The sequence below is a fragment of the Anneissia japonica genome, unplaced genomic scaffold, assembly GCF_011630105.1.
Source record: "Anneissia japonica isolate Jap-2015-1 unplaced genomic scaffold, ASM1163010v1 scaffold342_len425065_cov216, whole genome shotgun sequence".
NCBI classification, from domain to species: domain Eukaryota; kingdom Metazoa; phylum Echinodermata; class Crinoidea; order Comatulida; family Comatulidae; genus Anneissia; species Anneissia japonica.
This window is the reverse complement of record NW_022702649.1, coordinates 53139-63157: the sequence shown is the minus strand read 5'-3', so window position 1 is coordinate 63157 and position 10019 is coordinate 53139. Positions and strand designations below refer to the sequence as shown.

Sequence of the window (10019 nt, the reverse complement as noted above, 5' to 3'; positions counted from 1 at the left end):
GTGTAATATATTACATATAATATTATTATATAAATATATAAATTCTTTTATAGCCATTGTAATTATGATATTTTGTATAGTGTTTTCTTAAAATTTGCATACACCTGTATTTATATTGAAACCCATTTTTTTTGCAGGTCCCATGTTCAAATAGACTTACTGATGCTGGGATACACGAAACACAGGGGAAAGGTGCTCTGGTAGGTTCTCACATGTTTCATTTTACTATTCATTTATTTTCTCTTCATTATTGCATTGCCTTCACAATATTCTATATTTCTCCCATCATTTTCAGGCTCATAAATTAAATATTTTCTCTTATTCTCATAACATTCCCACATAATTGTTACATTCTCACATAATTCTTATTTTATTTAGTAATTATGTTTATCTTAACATTATTTTTGTACTTTTTTTATGTACAGTTTTTATTTGTTTCACAATAACTGCATTTTCTAACTCTATTAAGAAGCAGCTGTGGAAAATCTTAGTTTATATACTAGAATTTATGTCAGAATCTTGCAGCTATAATACTCGGAGAGTAGTAAAGTGATTTTTCATTTTAAAAGCAAATATTGAAACATCAATTTAGTCGTACTCAAATTACATCATTTTCAATTTTTACTTTTTTTTATTGCTAATTTGGAAAACTAATTTACAGTATTAAATATGGAATTCAACTGTTTTCATGAATTATTTAATTAGAACATTTATTTGAATCTGTACAGTACATGGAAAATGTACATACCCTACATTTCAAGTGCAATATAAAGTTTAAATTGGTTTTCAATATTCAGTATAAATAAAAGAAAGAATGATGGAAATATTTGACAGCTGTATTGGATAATACTTTAATATACACAGTGTATTGTAAGTGTATGTTTACAACTATCAAATATAAGAAGGTAGACTTAAATTTATCCTCTTCAGGGATTCTAAGATTCTCACTAGTCACATGAGTAATCTGGACATCAGGACGGCCTCACACACTCTTGCAAGTCAAAATCTGCTCAAATTCGTAATATTTGGATGTGTTTAATACTGTAGTAAATATTCATAGTCTCCTGGAAGTCAGCTTACAATGGGTATCACCACACACAGCAAAATATAATTAGAATTGTGACAGCTCATTTAATCAGATCTTCTGGAAGGGGCTTCTTCCAACGTGTATCTTTGCGGAAACAATATAAGGGGATAATTAGGGGCTACTTTTATAAATATGCCTTAATCATTGGTAACCATATATTCCAGTAAAATTTGCCAAGAGAAATTTTTTTTCTCTTTCTTGGGAATTTCTCACACCTTTACTTCTATCTCTTTTTGTTCTTTTTTTTTAAATTTTTTTCTGTCATCTATGCAATAAAAATTAAAACATTACAATTGCACTTACAATGGGTCAGTCCACAATGGCTGGCTGACTAATTTTTTTTCAATGCATCTTTTAACTTGTATTAATTTCTAAGTAATGCATTAATATTTTTTTTTCTTTTAGGACCCAAAATATAAGTTATCAAATATTTCAATATTCATCACATTTCAAAATTATATATATAAACACACATACATACATACATTACCACACATAACACATACATTTTTTTCTTAATTTCTTACCAAGAGAAATTTAGATTTAGCACAAAAGCTGTGTTTGCATTGGATTGGTAATTCTATCTTGGTCATTTCCAACTGCTGTTTACACTTGAATTTAAATATGCAGTAGGATTGCAGATTATAAAATTGTGCACAGGCATGATCAGTCTAATTATAGATACATTCTGTGAAAAGTTTAGCGATGCAATTGAAGCATCTGCTGAGAAAGATTTAACTAAGTTGTGCAGTTCGCATTTGTCTTTTTCTTCTAGCTAAAATTAAGTTGATTATTCTTCCACGCCAACGTTTATCAGTTAACTTTGCCGCATAATTAGACCGAGGAGAATGTGTTAAAGCAGGTTTTTCACACTGGATTTTTCTGGTTATAATAATCAGGTACATGGTTAGTTTGACTAAAATTTATCTAATATGAACACAATTAAGACTAGATCTTCTGGAAAGTTTTTACTTTGACCCAGTTTTCTCCAGTGGGGAAGGGAGAGAGAAAAGAAAATGTATTGAAAGCGTTGCATAATACCTTCATAACATTTGTGTACTTTTTTTATTTTACGATCAACTATACCACACCATCCCCCCTCCCCAACCCAGGAACAATGCTTCTCATGACACATGGCCCTACCTAGATTTTTTTCTAGATCCGCCGCTGCTATAGGATTGAAAATTGTAAAAGCTGTTGGTATTACCATTTGGCAGACACAGCTGTTATAATTCTAGAATTATGAATATTAATTGTTGTAAAAAAAAATCAAAACCTATGTGTAGTGTGAAAACTTACTTCCTATCAAGGGTCCTATGCATCTGTATAATATTGATTTTCCAATTGTATTTGTCTGATTAAATATTCAGCTCTTATAGTAGATTGAGGTAATTAATTTATGTACTGTTGATGATATCTATTACTTGTTATATAAGAGCCATATATAGCTATATTTCAGTTTCATTTTATTTTTCATACTCGTAAAACTACGGTTTATTACTACTGGCTATTCATTTTGCATAATGAGGCCTTTTCTGTCTTTGCTACTTTTCTATTTGTATTTCATTCATATCCACCAGTAAGTAACTTGCCAATTACAGAATGGACAATGCTTTTTCTAAACCAAGTCTCTTTATGAGGCTCAGGGAGTGTGCTATTGCTGTTTGCTGCTACCATAGCCATTGCTCCAGCACTAATATTTTTTACAATTTTTATACTATCTAATAATCTGTTCTTTGTATATTTTAATTGTGTAGGCAATATAGCAGTACGGTGAAAAAGTGTTGATGTAATAATTTTTTATGAACTCTTAATGAATGTTTCATTGCCTTCCTGATAAGTATTTCGATATTAGGGATCTCATCACTCAATATTTGCAAAACAAATATGACTACGGTATGTAAGACATTCTACAACATACTGACAAAATCATTTGTTTAAATAAGATCAGGGGTTGAATTTATCAAAATAGCTTCATCTGCAAAGAATTGCTGCAGGCTTCGGTATTATTATAGCAATTTATTTTTCTACAGCAGCAAAAAAAAATTGAAAGATTATTTTATGAATTGCGACAGTGAACAAGTAAATATTTTATAGATAAAATGAGTACATGAATCTAGGAAAGATGTTGTGCCCTACCTGATTATGATACGTTATACTAAACACTGAGTACATTGCCAAATACTTGTGAAAAAATCTTGCAAGTAATTCAGGAAGGAATCAAACCCACATTCTCCAGATTAGGCCAGACTTTTGTTTATCCCTTGATCGTCAGAGGCGGGCGGGGAAAAAAAAAAAAATTATTTTCTTGTTTAGCAAATAGTTTTGCCAAAACATTCTGACGGAGGATACAATAAAAATAAAATTTTATTGTTAAATGTAAACAGTGTAGTAATGGGATGGTTAAATGCTTTAAATTTATATAATTAGGAAGAAATATACATATCTTATTTTTGGAGATTTCAAGGCAGTGACAGGCGTAATAAAAAAAAAATTTTATTTTTATTTTTTTCTAAAATTTACAGTTTTTTGCGGCGGCGGGTGTGCTAATTGGCCAAAAATAAATTTAGTTTTTATTAGAAATTATCAATATTGGAGAGCGGTGGGTTCACGAAACAAGGTATAAAAAAAGTCTCGCCTTACTAGCCTGGTGCTTGGTGGCTAGAATTGAATCCGATGTCCAAGTAGCAGAGGCTACTGCATGCTATTCAATGAAGACCAGTCGAATAAGGCCTATCTCATAGAAATTAATTGACTTGTTGATAATTTTTTCCCGCTTTGTCTAAACATCGACTGGTCTCTGTACTTCATTTAGCCAAACTCAGTTTCAGTTTGTGTTTGCCATATTCATGCCAGCATACAGTGTTTATGGTATGTCATTTTGTTTTAGTATGATTATTAATGGCATTTTAGAAGCTCTTATTGATTCCATTTAACCTTATTTCAATTGGTAGATTATTAGATTGAGCAGTACTATAGTGGATTTATATTTTACTAATCTATGTAGTGTTTACTGAAGAGTATTTAAATTATGCAAATCAAGATTTGACCAGACAAATATAACATTGAATCACTTGAGGGCAGGCTCCCGTGTTTGCACTGAGATACTTTTCGGATCTTTGGTCCCTGGACCAATTCCAATAGCTGCTGTCCTTGTGTTTCAGCTGGAGCAGACCTACCAAGTGTCACGCATTCTGTGTCTATCTCACGCTCTCACGCTTAAGGACCAAAGTCGCATGCATAAAATGAACTTTGAAAGTGGTAGGGTATCCAGAAGGACCCCAATAGAATTTGCCTAGTAACAAAGAATTTTTTGAGAAAATTTTAATCTCCTATGAGTAATAGTCAGTGTTTCTTTTTTTTTTTTTATTCTTTTGCATAAAACCAATATTTATGCCAATATTTTTCCATGATTTATAGTAATTAGAATAATGCATATGCTTTTTTTCTTTAAAAAATTCTTTTTTTTATTGAAATTCTGGCAGGAATGGGGCTTTAAATTTTATGTATTGAATTAGATTAATTTATACATAGCAACAGTATTTAAATTTGTCCTAATTTTCAAGGAATATATATTATGAGCCATAAATTAAATTAAAGAAAGCAATTCAAAAATAGTGTTTTATAGTTTTATTGTACTGATATATTAGTGCAAAGCTGTCAGTAGCCTAGCTTGAGTCATCTGTTAGCCTAGGTATTATCATTATAAATGTAGAAGTAAAGGTAATAGAATAACTCACAACTCACAGCATTATTGTGCTGGATTGTGTATGGGCATTTTCTGTGATTGACCATGTGACAAAAGAGGCATTTAGTATTTTTATGTTCACATCATTTCACAATGACATTTGGCTGAAATGAACCAGATTATTGAGGTATAACCCCTACTTTTCAGAACTGAATCCTTGATGAGGACAGTCTCTAAGCAGCACTGATGTTAAACCTGTAGTTAATGGCACCCTTGCCTTTCCACTCTGCCCCTCAACTCGGTATGATTTAAAAACATCTTAGTAAAGCTCAGTTGACACTATCAAGTACAGTATTCCTTTTGACAAATAGGACCTATGTGTAAATTTGTTTTTGTTAGGTATGATATAGCAGCTTAGCTCAGTCAGCTGAACTGGTGGTAGCCAGTACGATAGCTCACCGTCTTTCGAATGAGACGTAATGCCATTGGTCCTGTGTGCAATATGTCCCATGTGCACGTTAAAGAACGTAGTACATTCTTCGTGAAAGAGTAGGGGATTGTCTCACAGTGTACTGTCCAATTCACCACCAGAAGGACCCCACTGGAAATAAGTATTTGGACTTAGTGGGTTATTCTTGGTGTGATTCACACTGAAATACTCTTATCCTATCATCATGCCCAAATATGGACAAATCATATTTATCACAGAAAATGAAATAGTGTGCACATATCTTTATCTTAATATTAAAAAGAGCTTTGCCAAGCTGTATCTTGGGAATCACAGTTTGATAATTACCATTGATGTAATCCATCACATTTAATTTACAAGCTTATAGTAGCAGTTGCTTTGTCATTGTTATTATTATTAATAATGTAATAAATAAATAAGAGTTCCTGAAGCCAGATTGTGATGAGTTTAGGATGTAAGCGTTTACGCATGATAGAGTTAAAATGCACTCAAAATATATTGTATCATTTACTTTCTCATAAACATGGAAGATACAAATTTGACAAAGTAATTAAACTTTACAAACAAAAATTTTAAACTAAAGTCAGCAGAAACACCTGACAGAATTGCTTAATGGACTTTTCTGGAGTGTCAATCAAACTTCACAACTGACCAATCAGAACTGTACCACAAATACGCACGTGTTTGTGTGTGTTTTTATACTGTCCTCTTGTGGGTGCTTAGCAATAATATCCAAGGGACGGCTGTTAGCAGAAAGGTCTGTTGTAAAGCAAGTTTACTGTGATGAAGACCTCCACTTTTTATGATGAATAAAATACAATATAATGAAATATATAATATATAAATACCAGTGCATATTTTAAAAAGGTCAATTAATGTGAAGCGATGATGACTACAAAAATTGTTAAAACTCTGTAGTTCATTGGGTATAATAAGTCCACTTTGGGTATAATAACCCCACCAGCCTTTCCTCGGGTAAAAGCCAAGGATATGATGTGAATAAGTAGCTCTGCTGACTTCAACAAATACTGGCTTTGAATTTAAGCTGAAAATTGCCTTCTGATTGAAAGGGGATTCACTGGGTATACATGTAAGTCCACACCCCCAAAATCGGCCCAATTTTGTGATCAAGGGGGAACAGGCTTATACCGAAGGAACTAGGTTTAAATTATTTTTTCAAACTAATAATGTGGTTTTTATGAATTGTAAGATAACTGCCTTTTTAAACATTTGGAGCAAGAAAATATCTCATTCTGAATGCGTAAAGTTGTCTAAAACCAGGCACACTGATAATCATCAGCCTACGATTCCATAGAAAATGCAATGCCATGATGCATGCGCAACGGATCATTTCCAAAGACGAGCCGCTCAGAATACCACCACAATCAGTAGGCAGTGTTGTTTCATCAGGCACTCACAGAAGTCAATGATGAACACGTCAGTTAACGTTCATACAGAATGATGTGTGCATGGACTAAATAAGCACATGTATTTCTAATCACTGCTTCTGAACACTATAAATTATTAAATTGCCATTCCATAAAATTATTTATTCATTCATTGTGTGGGTTGTAAGTTTATGTTCATTTATTTGTTTAAAAATCTATATTGTATAATATGTTTTATAATATTTTTTTTTTAAACGATCGGTTGTTGTGAAAGAAAAAACCATATTCCCAACACTACAGCTCCAAAGATGATCAAATTTTATTCATTTTATCACAAACTTAAAAAATATTTTATTGTGAATAGTTGCTAAGCATTGTGTCTTCTTGCCTAGTTTCATATATTTATTTTGTATACCTAAATTTGTTCATAAAGATATGTATGACTGGGGTTGGTCCCATCAGCTGTAGGGACAGGCATCCCCCCGAGACAAATTTGTTCACTGACACGTTCGTTAAGGCAGATTAAACTGAGAAAAATTTATAACCTTTGATAATGATGCAAGAACACAAAGTTGACAAAGTCAAGGTATTTGGAGTGAATTATGCTACTATAGTTGGTAACTATTCAAGGTTTCATCAGTCTTATTATTTTTTTTTCATATCATATCATAATTTTACTACTCCGAGGCAAATATGACTCATGGCTTACATTTTTCCATCTAATTTCTGTTGCTTTCAAGCTCACCAAATGAAAGTTCAAGTTATCTGGTCAACATACTGTAATATCATTATTGCTTTTCAAGACCAACAGTTTCATGATAAAATTATAGATATTATTGTTTATTACTTGCCTTGTTAATTTAACTAGTTGTTTTCCCCCTCCCTGTTCCCTCTCACTCTACCAATCCCCAATACCCCTCTCCTCTCTCTCCACCAGCCCCTTCTCTTTATCCACCAGCCCTTAATACTAGATATGCCACTATTTTAACTTGCTTTTTAGGATCAGAGTACTTATTTATAATGTTAATTTGTGTCAAATATTAATACCTGCTCAGCAATATAAACAATCACATTAATTAGTACAGGTAGTGGACTAAGAGGAGTCCAAAAGTCCTCTCCTTCAAGTAATTCAATGCATTCTGCTTGACTCCAAAGAGAAAAATGTGCTGTATTGAAGATGCACAAATAATAATACCACCATGATTGATGCGTGGTCATTCATTCATTCATTCATTCAATTCATTCATTCATTCAATTGATTTCATTTCATTTCATTTCATTCATGAGAAGTGTTAGGAACTCCACTAATATTCAGAGAATGACTACAGTATCAGGGGCTGATTAAGGGTTTGGAAGGTAAAAAAAAGAAAAAAAAGAGAGAAAAAAAAATTATAGCCCAGAATACCTCGAATGTTTATTTTTGGGCGTGTAGAACACAAAAAATCCACAGGGGCATGTCCCACACCCCCTAGGATAGTGTTGTCTCGATCGGCCCGGTATTATTATCTCGATCGGCCCAACTTTCGCCCCCCCCCCCCCTTTTGGACATCTGTGGATCCACCCCTGAGTATGTAAACCTAGGCAAGACTGGACCAATTGGGGAAAACCCACCCGTCTGAAGATAGACCTATCGCAGATGGTTATCCTATTAGGTATGCTATCCACAGGTCAGCTAATACACATGTTTCATTCATGTGTTTGACTTCAGGAAGTACTATAAATGATCATGGAAGATAGATGATTGTAGTTTTCAGGAGGGACATTATTAAACTTTATTGAAATGGAGCTTTAGGCTTTTTGGTCGTGGTGGTACATTTCAGATCTTAAAAGTAAGTATTAAATTTTAAAATATTTACAATCCTTAGTAATTGCCAGTCATGCATCAGCAACAATAAAATAACAGTAAAATACATAAACATAAATATAGACAAGTAGCTGTATTAGTCAGTAAAAACTAATTTTATTATTTACCTATGAAGCTTTATGTATATTAAACATAATTTTAATTAAATAAACAAACTTTTTCGAGCATGCCTTCATCAGGTGATACAGGTGGATAATAGCGCAGGTGTGGATAAACCAAATGCGGATGTAGCGGAAGCATATGTATGGACTTAAGATTACCTATAAAAGCCATGACAAAGTGGATAGTGCACATAACTAATATATCAACTCAACATCTATTTAAACAATGGAGAGGGGATTGAAAAAGCTATATTAAATGTTTAATATCTCTTCTTTGTCCTTTTGTAATTAATTTCCAATATAGTGAAGAAAGTGTAAATGTTTTTGTTGGGTAAGTTTGTCCAATAGGTTCATTTTTGCTGATGTGAAGCAAATAGAAGCAGTTGGAACAACAGTTATGGTTCGAACTCTCAAGATGTTCACACCACTTTTGTCCTTATGCAAGACACACTGAAGTATAAGTGAGTACCATACCTGGTAGGATCTAATACCAAGCACTGATTCTAACTGCTTATGGAATGGTGGTTCCTGTGGGTATTTACCATACTGTAAGAGTTTCAGTAAAGGGCATAGCTAGGCAGTTTATTTCAGAGTGTGTTACTATATATTAAATGATGCATTATTATAGAAGGTGTATAACTTCATTAATGTTATATATGTTGAAGCTTGCGGTACACCACGCAAGTAGTTCTGAAAAGAACTGTTGTTGTTGAGAAAGTCTCGACATTTTGACTTCAATCGTCTTCAGGAGAATAATGTTCTTGTAGGCTGTTGTTGCTGCTGCTGCTGTTTTTTATTAATCATATCATGAATGATATTGGTTAATTATCAGTAGGTTCCAGTGGCAGGTTGGAGACTTATTCTGCTATCTAAATTTTTGCTGCGAAGCAGCCAATTCATATTCTTGACAGCAATTTGACCTCTGAAAGGTCATTGTCAAAAAACGAGTGCCTAAGACGACTGAAAAGCGGAGTTTCCTTCTTTCGTTCTGCCGGGTATCAATTACTTTAGGCGACGTTTGTAGACTAACCAACTCGTACCAACGTCCGCAAGTCGCGCATAGCCTTATCCTACTCTAGGCCTAGACTAGCTGGATGGTATAGGCCTAGCCTTGAATACGAAGGTCCCAATGAAAATCAACGTCGCTCTTTGATAGCTAACATTGTCTATTTAACATCACAATAATTTATTATTAGACCTATAGTTGTTTTTTATCTCAGCCGATACCTCACACAACTGGCTAACGTCTCTATCTATTGTCGTGACGTCATGGCTTGCTGGCTCACACTTGTGATATGTCTCGCACTTGTGATCAAATAACATGCTGGCTCGCACTTTGGCAACACTCTTTGGCAGTCAACTCGCCCCTAGAAAACCCGCCCTTGGAAACTTGTCCCATAAAAAATGTACACTTCCTAGACC

The 10019-nt window shown here is 33.5% G+C and overlaps 1 long non-coding RNA gene across 1 annotated transcript in view; it reads left to right on the top strand.

Annotated features, from left to right (window-relative positions):
• LOC117103984 overlaps positions 1 to 1986 on the top strand; it is a 22355-nt gene extending 20369 nt beyond the window's left edge. The window contains exons 2-3 of the long non-coding RNA XR_004444686.1: positions 138 to 200; positions 1863 to 1986. This is a non-coding gene — a long non-coding RNA (uncharacterized LOC117103984). The remainder of the gene's footprint in view (positions 1 to 137; positions 201 to 1862) is intronic.
• The last annotated feature ends 8033 nt before the right edge of the window (positions 1987 to 10019 follow it).